The sequence below is a fragment of the Delphinapterus leucas genome, chromosome 3 (assembly GCF_059928025.1).
Source record: "Delphinapterus leucas isolate spDelLeu-1000000601 "Yukka" chromosome 3, BTC_Dleu_Yukka2, whole genome shotgun sequence".
Taxonomy (NCBI): domain Eukaryota; kingdom Metazoa; phylum Chordata; class Mammalia; order Artiodactyla; family Monodontidae; genus Delphinapterus; species Delphinapterus leucas.
The window spans coordinates 66,614,207-66,626,681 of NC_143131.1; the positions used below are offsets into that span (position 1 = coordinate 66,614,207).

Consider the following 12,475-nt stretch of genomic DNA (forward strand, 5'->3'; position numbering starts at 1 on the left):
CAATCTCAAGTGATCCCATTAACTCAAAAGTCCCCATGTCTCCTTCCCCAAGCACAAATTATTATTTCAGGAACTGTTTATCAATCCATTTAAGCTATATTTAAAAATAGCACTAACATTTCCTTCGGCCATCTATACATCTCCAATACCTCAGCTTCCTGCGATGCTGTTACTCAACTCATCCCCCTTGCCAAGAAGGTGGAACACCCTGTCTCCTCTGAGGCCTTGGCTAATAAAGCTTATTTAATGAGCAGCCGCGTGGAGCCCTCACCCTGCAGCGCAGCCGGGACTCCCCCCCTTCATGTCCTGTGACTTAACCGGGTCAACATCTTGAGGCCCCTCCACCCTGGGCTCAGAGACAACCCCAGCCCACCCCTACCCTATCTCTCCTTTTCTGTCTGGACTTATCAGCAGCATTTTGCATTTTGAACAGGCTCCTAACCTTTTCTGGATAGCTAAGACATCTGAATTTAGCCAGTGATATTTTATTTTTAATTAAAAAGTAGCTTAAGCTGCTTTGAATGTGTATTTGGTAGATTTAATCACTTGCTGCCTTATATTGTTTAATGGTCTCTAATTTTGCAGTGTTGGCGGTTTAACAAGCACTTAGGATTTAAAACACAAGAACAAATTCTCATAGACTCCCTGGTGAGAAGATTTTACTCTACGGTGCAGCTCCTAAGAACTGACAATTTGGGGTAAATTTTCAACATGGAACATGGGGAGTTGAGGACACTGATAGTTCACCAATTCACAAACTCTTGCTGCAGATTTATCCGTATGATTATTACAGGCCTTTAAAACACTCACTTTATTGTAATTCTGTTGGGTTTGGAGCCCAGAGGTTAAAGGAAGTTTCTTGTCAGTGAGCTGTGTTACACTAAAAAGTAGAAAGGGATACGTTTATTTACCAGAGGGAAGAAAAATGTCCTTCTAGGTTTTGGTTTGCAAGGGCTCTACCCAGTACCTTCTGGATTCAAAGCCCTGTCAAGGCTGCAGGTAGAGGAAATAGGACACTACTTCTTCAATACTGTACTTTCATATAATTAGTATTCACCATAAGCAGTTAATCACCAGAGAAGAGCTCCCAGAGACAAAACAAGTTGTTTAGCTTGTCAGCATTAGGGAATCGGAGGTGCTGAAACATGACTGCTTCTAGCTGGAAGTGGGTCTTGCCGAGGCCGGCGGATGAGCTCATACGTGTACTTTGCTCTTATGTGCCAACAGCTCCCCTTACAGTACAGCACAGTAATTGTTCCTGCAAATCCAATTATATTTTAATGAAATTTGTATACTTCCTAAGATCTTTTCTTCATGATGATTTTCTATTTCTTAAAAAAAAAAACAAAAAAAAACCCTAGCCTTTTTGGATCCTATTTATATATTTTTAAGATGCTCTTCATTTATGTTTTTATAAAGGAAATCAAAATGAGTCATTTATTTTGTGTGGAAGCATTTCTTATTCTCCACCCTCCCTACTCTGTGTTCTATAGAATGAGCATTAGGAACTTTTTGATTCCGGAATTCACTTAGTGGTTTTTCAGGTACATTAAAACACCACATTTAATTTTTTTAAAGCATACTGAATGTTTTCCTGTGACGAAACATGAAAAATGGTTCTTTCCTTTATCATAGTCTAATAATTTCTTTTCTCTTTTCTACCTAACTTAACCTAATGAGTATTCTAAAAATGTATCGGCCTTTACTCTGGTGTCAGAATTTTTCCTTTTTTCCCCTCAGTCCATTCCCTCTTTATTTGTTACGTGATTACTCTGGCCCTTCATCTCTTAAACAAATCTCTGTCAGTGTGGTGAATGGATTCCTAACATCTTCCTCTTATTCCAGGTCCAGATTTTTCTTTGTCTCATTCTAAGAGATTTCCGACCTAGAAAAAGGATGGCTATAAAATTTCTTGCTCAGGGGTCTTTTTTTGTTGCTTCAAAAATAGTTCACTTAGCCTTGTTTTTGACAGATATTTAAGATTTTTTTTTTTTGCATTTGACTCAGTAAAAACTAGTTTCTCTGCTTTGCTCTAAATTTTATTTCAGTACCTCTTTTTTTAGGTAAAGAAAGTGGTAAGTAATTCCCATTTAAATTGACATTACCTTTTCTTTTATCGACTGGCTTAGATGCCAGAGGAAATCTTTATTCTGTTTCTTGAAATGCATATCATTGGACTGTGATTACCTCTTATTCCTTGATATGTCCAGTGTCCACCAGGCCAACTACTGCCTAAGACTCAGCTTACATGCCACTTACTGTTGTCACCCGCATGTCATATCATATCACATTATATTATATATCATGTTGCACAATATCAGAAAAATATTTGTTTACTTGTCCCCTATAAAATGGTAAGCTAGAAGATAGGGGTTTAAGGTAAAAAGAGGGAGGAAGGAAATTAATAGTGAGTACTTACAATCTACAAAGTTATAAACTTTATTCATAGCTCTGTGTGTGTGTGTGTGTGTAATACATATATGACATATGTATTCTTTGTCTTACTCATTTTTATACCCACAGTATCAACAAGTATTTACTGAATGAAACAGTGAGCAGGAATTTCTAACCATTTTTGCATATAGCCCAAAGATGGAAATATAGCCATCTTTGCATATAGCCCTTGTGATGGTGCCTTATTTGAACTTTTCTGATGAGTTATATGGAAGGGAGTAATGCTGTTGTCTCCAGGAAACTCAGAACCTAAACCGTCTATATATCTTTACTCTTTAGTCTGGTGCTTCCCAGAGACAGCAGGAATGCTTGACTAAGGAAAATAGAAAGTCCTGAGGACTCAAAGGTGAGCATCTAAGCTAGGTGGGCAGCCCTTCCACTTCTATAAACACATATTTTTGTTTGATCCTTGAAGGCAGACAGCTAAGGTGAGACAGCATTCTGTTTCTGGGCATACGCAGAAACATTTCTACTACTTGGCCATACGGGAACTCCGCTCCCTAGGGTTTAATATGAATTTAAGAGAAGAAATAAGTCCTTCCCAGCACTCTTTTTTCCCTAACCACTCTTGCCATTTTAGGTTTAGGAGAGGTGGTGGGGCACGCTTAATACCATTTGCTACCCAGCAGTGGGTGAGAGGTAACTGCACTTCTCTCAAGTACTAATAAATAGCCTACATTCAGACAGTGCTTTGTAGTCTATGAAGTCCATTCTCACAAAGCACTCTTGTCTTCAAGGGCCCACCTTTTTTTCTCCCCCACTATTTTTTTTTAAAATAAATTTATTTATTTATTTATTTTTGGCTGCGTTGGGTCTTCGTTGCTACACGTGGCCTTTTTTTTAGTTGTGTAGAGTGGGGGCTACTCTTCGTTGCGGTGCTCGGGCTTCTCATTGCGGTGGCTTCTCTTGTTGCTGAGCACAGGCTCTAGGTGCGCGGGCTCAGTAGTTGTGGCGAACGGGCTTAGTTGCTCCGCAGCATGTGGGATCTTCCCAGACCAGGGCTCAAACCCGTGTGCCCTGCATTGGCAGGCGGATTCTTAACTACTGCGCCACCAGGGAAGCCCTCCCCCAACTATTTTTGAAGCGCACCGCGTTAAAGAATTATTTGTAGTGTGCGAAAGGCTTCTAACTGCTGCTCATCATTCCAGCACCTTTTTATGCCCCAGTGTTCCCTTTTGAGGGCTTGACTTGGTCAAAAGCTGATGGTAAGTGTTAGAAATGTGGTGTAAACCTTAGAAATATACATAATGGCTTTGGGCTTCACCAGACTCCTAAGCTTACCTAGTTTTACCTTTCATTACAACTAGAGATTTCTGTATTTATTTCAGCTTGAATTCTGATTAATTTCTTCCCTGTCTCTCTTCCTTTCCTTTGCGATCTCTATTGAAAAATAGGCCAAGTGGTTCTTCTCATTTTCAAAATATTTAATTCTTTGGTGCTGACATATGGGTTCTTCTTGGGAACCGTTCTGACATATTTCTTTAATTAGTTAGAAGGGCTGCTTTTGAATAGGGAAGGAAACAACATTTCTTCCATTCAGCAACTGAATGTCTGTTCTTTCTGGAGATCCATTCTATTATTGGCCCAGGGAGTAAGAGTATAGAATTAAAAATGTAACCCAGATATTTCACGTAGAAGATTTATCCACTTGTTGTATGCTTGAATGATGCTCATGGAGAAACAGGGCAAGAGAAATAGGCAGAGAATAATTCCTTCTTAAAGGCAGCATGACCAAACCAAGATAAAGCCCAGCTCAAAGGAAGAATAACGAAAAGGTTGGAATTAGAATAGTATATACATCATCAGGGAGGAGGAGGAAGAGGCTTGTCCCTGGTGTGGAACCGGAGGGAGTCTTTGGACCGTATAGAAGAAAATGACAGGAAAACAGGAAAGACAGGGGTTGGAGGAAGTTGGAGAATAAAAGTAAAATATTCATAGCTCTGCCCATCAATTTTCAAGGGAACATAACAGGTTGGCTTTTCTGAAGAGGCTGGGAAAAGCACTGGATAAGGGGAGACAGGTGAGTGCCAAGCTGTAGGGCTGGAAAGCATGGCGTATTTGGGGAACAATGAGAGGCTGGTTTGAGGAAAACCTCTATTCCAAATTGTAGAAGAAGTGGTTGGAAAGATATGTTGAGGTAAAATTATGGAAGAGATAATGGATGGGATGGGGTTGGAGGGTATAATGAAAGGGTGAAAGAGGTTGAGCAAAAGTGAATGGGATCAAAGGAGGGGTTTTCTAGAGCAGGAAGTATGACTGGGTAGAGCAGAGAGAGAATTGATGAAGGATGAGAAGAAATTATGAAGAGTGAAATTTAGGAAAAGGAATTTGGCGTTTTTTGGTATAGTTGTTAGAAATATTTAAAAAAATTTTTAATAGTCTCTTAGAATGAACTGGAAGGAACATATTTTCAGGGAAAATAGAGTGAGAGTGAAGGCTGCTTGTTGAACAGGAAAGAAAGGTGGATTAGAGGGGTACTTAAAGATTAAAGCAAAAATGATTCTAGTTAATTATTATAATGACCAGGAAATAGAAAATGACTTGGCAGACAATTTAGTCTTATTTGGTAGTAGAGAATCTTTCAGAAAGTTCATATATGCCACTTATATTTAAATAAACCATAGGTCTAGCCAAAGTCATAATAATGCAATGGAACATGAATTTTAGTGCATTAAAAAGAGATTCTAGGGGTTGAAATGAAATTTGAAGAGCAAACAGTGAAAATTATTAAGAAAAATAATGAAAAATTATTTAACTAATATAAATATATTCAAACCGAAAAGTTTAAATAATCGAGGGAATTTAATGAAATTATTTGTCGAACCAGGTAAATGTTTGAAACATTATGGGGAATTAGGGTACAAGTAGGATGCTGGGTTAGAACACATGATGGGGATAGAATCCCATTGAAAAGTCAAACCCTAATTTTAAAATGTATTAAAGAAAAGGTGCAACAAAACTACAGGGACACCTAATTAGCTAAAAGGTTTATTCAAACCTGTGTTAGTACAAAGCATCACATACACAAAAAGCAACAGATTTTACATGGATTCAGAGGACAGGAAGAGGACATGAAAAGGCAGACAAATTTATTTTCTTACCAATAAGGGACTATACTTTAGCTTTCCTGGACAAATAAATGTGTTGTGGACCATAAAGAAGAAACATTTCTTTGCTTACTCTTGACAAAACAAGCCCTGTTTGAAACATCCATTAAAACGTACATGAGTGCCTACTGTGTGCACAGCACAAAAACTCATTAGCCTATTTAAAAAACATGCTGAGGAAAATCACTGCATAACTGGAAACTAGTATATTGGTTTTCTCCTCCTTTAAAGTCACCAAAGCAGAGTTCGTTAAGTCCATATATTAGGTGCTGTGCTGAGAAGGTGATCATGGGAAGGAGATCAAGCTGGATGGATAGTCAGGGTGCTGCTGCAGGTGTTAACAGGTCCATGTTCTGTGGGGTACTGAGATTGGAAGCAAGCCAGTAGTCCAAAATGCTGAGTACTGGTGTGCCAGAGCAAGAGGTTGGAATCCAAACCTCAGAACACTTTGGGTAGGATTGAAAGTAGAGTGCATTCTGCTTTAGAACCAGCAGACCTAATGTAGATATTCATCTGGTGATGTGGTCTTCGGAGTTCTGATGAATAGCTGTATCTCAGAGTTGGTGTCTCGGGTACCTTGTAGACCCAGTTTTGCTTCCCTGGGGACATTTTCTGATTCAGAGATTCTTCAAGAAGGTCTTGTGTGTACTTCTGCTAGGTTAAGTGTTTAATTTAAATGAGAGGATATAGCATCACCTGCATTATTGTAAGTTCTTAACACAGTTTGTGGACAGTTTAAGGTGACCCCCAAATTACTCCTCTTTGTGCTGTTGGGCATATTTCTCATAAAGGTGGATTGCAACGTACATAAGCTTTCTCATGTAACTGAAAGATGTCTTACATTTATTTTCCACTCAAAATTACTAGACAAATATATGACATTTAAAACATTGGGGAAGATAATTTTGAAAATTGATAAATATTAAGCAAGACTTATAAACCATTTATCTGGGGTGTATTAGTTAGGTTAGCATATACTTAGCTGCAAATAATTGAACCTTCCCATGATAAAGCAGAAAAGGATTTATTGGAAGGGTAGATTGTAGAGTCAACTGAAGGCAAAAGTGTTAAGATGTCTGCCTCTCTTTGGCTTTAGTGGTATGGAATGGGGTTCTGCCTACCACTTATTTTGGAATTTATCTCCCAAGTAGGAACTATGTTGGGATGCTGAAAAATCAAATATTCACTCTATCTTCATCTACTTAACACTATAGATTTATATGAGTGTTTTACATAAATGAAAAGCTTTTAATCAATGAATTTTTAATCATGATTGTTCAGTCTTTATTCTTAGTAATAATTGTGCTTATTGCTCTAGAAATAATATTGAACATCCATCTATCCAAGCATTGGAAAATATTTATGCACAAGACATGAAAATGTTTCTGGAATGCATAGATGAATAAAGGAATCAGAGATGATTGATGCCCTCAAGGAGCTTACAGTCTACTGAGGGAAACAAGACAGGTTTGAAATTCAGTGTAACAAGTAGAATATGTTAAGGGCCATAAGAGAGGTAAAAATTGTCACCAGGCAGAGAATAGGTTAGTGGTTGACAGAGGCTGGGTGGGTGGGTGGGTGGGGGCGGGGGTGAGAGAAATGAGAACATGTTGGCTAAAGGGTACAGATTTTCAGATATAAGATGAATAAGTTCTGGGAGTCTAATGTACAGCATGGTGACTACAGTTAACAATACTGTATTTATACTTGAGAGTTACTGAGAGAGTAGATTTTAAATGTTCTAACCACATTAACACATATACACACACACAAATGGTAAATATGTGAGGGGATGGATGTGTTAACTAACTTTATCGTGGTAACCATTTCCCAGTATATACTATATATCAAATCATCATATGGTACACCTTAAACTTACACAATGCTATGGATCCATTATATCTCAATAAAGCTGGGGGAAAAATTACCACCAGGCCTCAGAGGGCAGAGATTACCTTGAGCTGGAGGGATCAAGAGAGGCCCTGGTTGGACTTGGGATTTGTCCATGCATTGATGAGGGAAAGGGCAGGCCTGGCCTACTAAGAAACCTAGGAAAGGCAAAATTCTAGATACTCCTAGGTTAGGCAATGCTGGTAGAGACTACTAGTGACAACAAAAACAACACCACAGGGGCTTCCCTGGTGGCGCAGTGGTTGAGAGTCCGCCTGCTGATGCTGGGGACACGGGTTCGTGCCCCGGTCCGGGAAGATCCCACATGCTGCGGAGCGGCTGGGCCCGTGAGCCATGGCCGCTGAGCCTGCGCGTCCGGAGCCTGTGCTCCGCAACGGGAGAGGCCACAACAGTGAGAGGCCCACGTACCGCAAAAGAAAACCCAACAACACCACAACTAATATGTGTGTATCACTTTATAGTTTACAAAGAGCTCCTGGGTACTGGTCAGAATGCAGAGTCTGGAGCTGGAATGCCTTGGTTCTGATTCCTCACTCTGCTAATTACTATGTGACGTTGTAGAAGTTACTGAACTTTTTGTTTCCTTTCTTTCATCATCTAAAAAATGAGATAATAATAATAATACCTACTTTATAGAGTTTAAAGGTTTGTGAGCTAATACGTAAAGTGGGGCTTGGCATGTAGTACCTTCCAGTAATGCTGGCTGAGTTCTGTGTCTTGGCCCTCACAATAACACTGTAAGATAGGAACTGTTACTCTCCTCAAGTACAGTCATACAAACTGAGTGCTTAGCGGGGTTAAATGGTTTATTTATTCAAGGCTACATAGAAAACTATGGAGTTAAGACAAACTCTTTAGCCTTTTTATTTTACTGCACAGTGCAGTAACCAATATTTAAGAAACATTAAAGAGAAGTTGCCATAATCTATACTTTTGGAATTTTCATTCAGATTTCTTGAGGTTAATACTCAAAATGCAAAAAATGTATGTAGGAATAAATAAAAATTACAGAATTAGCCAGCATAGTAGCTGATGTGAATGTACATGAACAATTAACACTCATTTCATATCACAATATAATTTTCTCACTGAAGCAAAAATGAATTTTCCCGTTTGATGGAGCGTCATCTCTGCCTTACTGTGGAGTGTGACATGAATTTTTATAGACTTCAAAGCTCTCTTGAAGACAATATATTGAGTAATGACATATTTCATTGTGAAAAATCCACCCTTTCCTTTTTATTTCTAGTGACCACATTCAGAACATTATTCTTACATTTACTCTAAATAATTTATATTCTCTCTAATCTTCTTTTTAGGAGTTATGAAATTTTAGAGAAAGCATGCACCGCAGGTTAAAGGTGACTTCAGCATGCTTGCACTAGCGTTAGGTAGTGCTAGTGAAATATCTCATGCTGTTATTTGATTCATGAAAACTAATAGCCCTGAGAAATTTAATTTAGAAAGCTGAACATTTTGAGTAATATATAGATTACTTGACATGTAGGTTATTATTCAATTGAGAGATGTTATATGAAAATGTTAAATGCTACTGGCAGTTGCTAAAGATTGTACTTTTTAATTATTCTATTTTTCATCCAATATCTCTGCCTCTTTTGTCATTGACATTTTATTATAGGTTGCTGGGTTCCTTTAGCTCAAATGTGTATTATCATTCCAGGTGATAGAAGCACATAGTAGGCACTCAGTAAACACTTGTGAAACAAATTACCTTAATTTACCATGCTCACTTTGTAGGTTGCTGCTGAAATTATTTCAGCTTCTACTTCTCTTTTTCAAGTATGCAAGGGATTTTACTGAGCTTCTCAGCTTCAGTGTGATTAATGAGATTTCTAAGCATGTTGAAATTGGTGCTATCGAATATCTTGGGTCTGAAACTAGGGAGTTGTTGATTGAGTATGCTTATGTCTCCTCTGACTGAGGCCAGACGGAAAAAATAGACCCTATAAACAGGGCTTAAAGTTCTTGATTGAAGATAACTTCAGCTGAACATAAAGGCACAAAATAATGTTTCATGAGTTTAACCAAGTATTTGTTTATGTCCACATTTTAATTTAATTTTTATTAATTTTTATTGGAGTATAGTTGCTTTACAATGTTGTGTTAGCTCCTACTGCACGGCAAAATGAATCAGCCATACATATACATATATACCCTGCCCTGTGGATTTCCCTTCCGTTTAGGGCACCACAGTGCATTAAGTAGAGTTCCTGTGCTTTACTGTATGTTCCCATCAGTTGTATTTTATACATAGTATCAATAGTGTATATCCACATTTTAATTTTAAGTTTTGGGTCTTCAGTTTTCATAAATAGATAGATTCAAAATCACAAAATTCTTCATGTTTCTGCCATATTTAAGGTTTTATGATGTGATTTAAAATATATATTTGACTATCTCATTTCAATGATTTCAGTGGGATATGTGAAGCCTCCATTTTGCTTTTGTAATACAGTCATATTTGAATATATTTTGCATGTCAATTGCATATGTCATGGTTTTGAAGATATTGCTGATCAGGTCAGCATTTTTTGTCTTTGAATACAGGATCACAAAACTAACTTTTGTATGTTTTTGCTCTTGAAGGTGTGAGCTATGACTAGGCAAACCGGTGATGAGGGCTTAGGGAAAAGAATCCACATCATACTTCATTAAATCATTATTGTCATATCTGTGTGTGACAGACAAAGCTATATTACCCAGATCTTCCGTAGTGTAAATGGTTGGCAGAAACTGGAGAGATCGACACTCTTGTCAAAGTAACTTGCGCAAGCACTCATTTGATCATCATTAACATGTGTGTTTTTAAACAGTTTTCTAAACACATTAGAGAATCCAATCACATCCATTCACTTAAAAAACACTCTCCTCTTTGTAGCAAGCAGGTAGCACTCTTATAGACATACATAAAAGAGTATCATGCATCTTTCTATGTTTTGAACTTATTTTTTATTCCTTGTGATTGTCTCTTATTCTGAGCTAACCAGGTCATTTTTTAATTCTTATATTTAAGGTGTTAAATTTTTTTCTCTAAATTACGTGTTGCCTGAAAACTTGTGACACATACCCTTAATTCTAGCATCAAATCTGATGAAAATATCCTATAACATTTGTCTTGGGTCTCTCCACATTGTTGCTAGGCTGCTGATTATTGCATTTTGTATGAATGTTTCCAGCAGGGTATGCAGGGTTTTGACAGTGGTAATAGCCAAACCATTTACTCCATCCTTAGATTTTTTAGCTGAAATATTTTAAGGAATAAAATTGAGATCATTACTGATTACCAGATTTTAAACCCAGCATTCTTCTCTAGGTATGCAAAGCCTTTCCCTGTCTTAGAGGAAATAAAGTTAAGGAAAGCATCCTTTCACTTGTCATTTATTCAGTAAATATATATAAAGCATTTGCAGTGTGTGAGTGAGGCTTAGAACTGCACAGCAGGGCTGCTGTGGTGAAAGGACAGATGCAGTCTTCACCCTCAGAGGCAGCACGGAATAGCAGGAGGAGCACTGAACTGTGAGTCCTGAGATTCCAGCTCCAGTGCAGTCATGCGCTGGCACATGATTTTGGCAGATGTATATTTCCCAAGACCTTGGTTGCCTTATCTATAAAATTAGTAATTATACCAGCTGTAATATTTTATTATCCTACAACTTGATTTCTTTTAACTTTGACGCCTGAAAATTATTTTAAAAGCATGTCACCTTTTAATAATTTGATTATTTCGTTTGCTATTTGACACTGACGTACCTAAGATGCTATTCCCCTCTTCCAACATCAATACACACACACACACACACACACACACACACACACACACACGTGTATGTGCATATTTTGAAGATGTGTAGTGCTTGAGATTAAAGTTTGGCCCTATTCTGTAAATGTGTTCAGAAAATAATATAACACAGATATTGAAGGCAGCTTGTTTTAAACTTGTAGCTAAACATGACATTCAAATGTTAATTGGATGAATAAATCTTGTTCATTTTACAGACATGGAAATGTCAATGGAATAAAACAATTTATCACAAGATAATGGTTTCCTGCCACCAGATAAATGCCAAGATGAAGATACTTATTGAAAATGTATCAAAATATTCTATTGCTATCTATTGAAAATAAAGGTTGAGAAAAGTTCAACTTTTCAGGTCAAACATGAGAAATGCCCTGCCTATGGTATTAGTATATTACTGTATCAAACACAATGTGCGTGGTATAGCAACATGAGAAAATTCTAAGAAATAATGGTCTATAAGTGAACCTTTTAGCTTTAAGGTATGAGAATTACTGGAATGGTGCAATGGGGGCTAGGAGGAGATACCTAATATATATTGAACTCTTGTTATGTGCGTGACACAGTCCTGGTGTGTTCACTGATATAAACTGTTCACAAGAGCAGGATTTTTTTTTTTTTTTTTTGGCTGCGTCGGTCTCTCTTAGTTGCGGCACGTGGGCATAGTTGCCCCGCGGCATGTGGGATCTTAGTTTCCTGATCAGGGATCGAACCCGCGTCCCTTGTATTGGAAGGCAGATTCTTAACCCCTGGACCACCAGGGGAGTCCCAGGAACACGATTTGAAAAGGATTATTATCCTCATTTTTTCAGGTAAAGTTAAAAGCAAAATAGTAAATCAACTATATTTCAATTAAAAAAAAAAAAAAGAAGCAAAATACCTTGCAGTCACATACAGGATAAGTGCCAATACTAGGCTTCACACTCAGCCCGGACTTCAAATTTTGTGCTCTTCTCCTACACCCCACGTCTTTACTTGTACTCCATAAGTCTGAATGCAATACCTTTTGGTTTGGGGGGCTTTTGAGTAGATTATTTCCCCAAGTTGTGTTGTACCTGATGACCAAATACTTCTTTGGATCTAATATGCTGATGAGTCTTCTTTAAATGACGTTGTCTACTTACCTAAAGAAAAGAGCACACCCATAGGTCTTGAGGACTTGGTTAGCTCTAAATGGGCCAAGTAG

General features: G+C 37.8%; 1 protein-coding gene across 2 annotated transcripts in view; it reads left to right on the top strand.

The window, feature by feature from the left end:
• ATG10 (autophagy related 10) overlaps positions 1-12,475 on the top strand; it is a 244,476-nt gene that overhangs the window by 137,453 nt on the left and 94,548 nt on the right. The window lies entirely within an intron of this gene.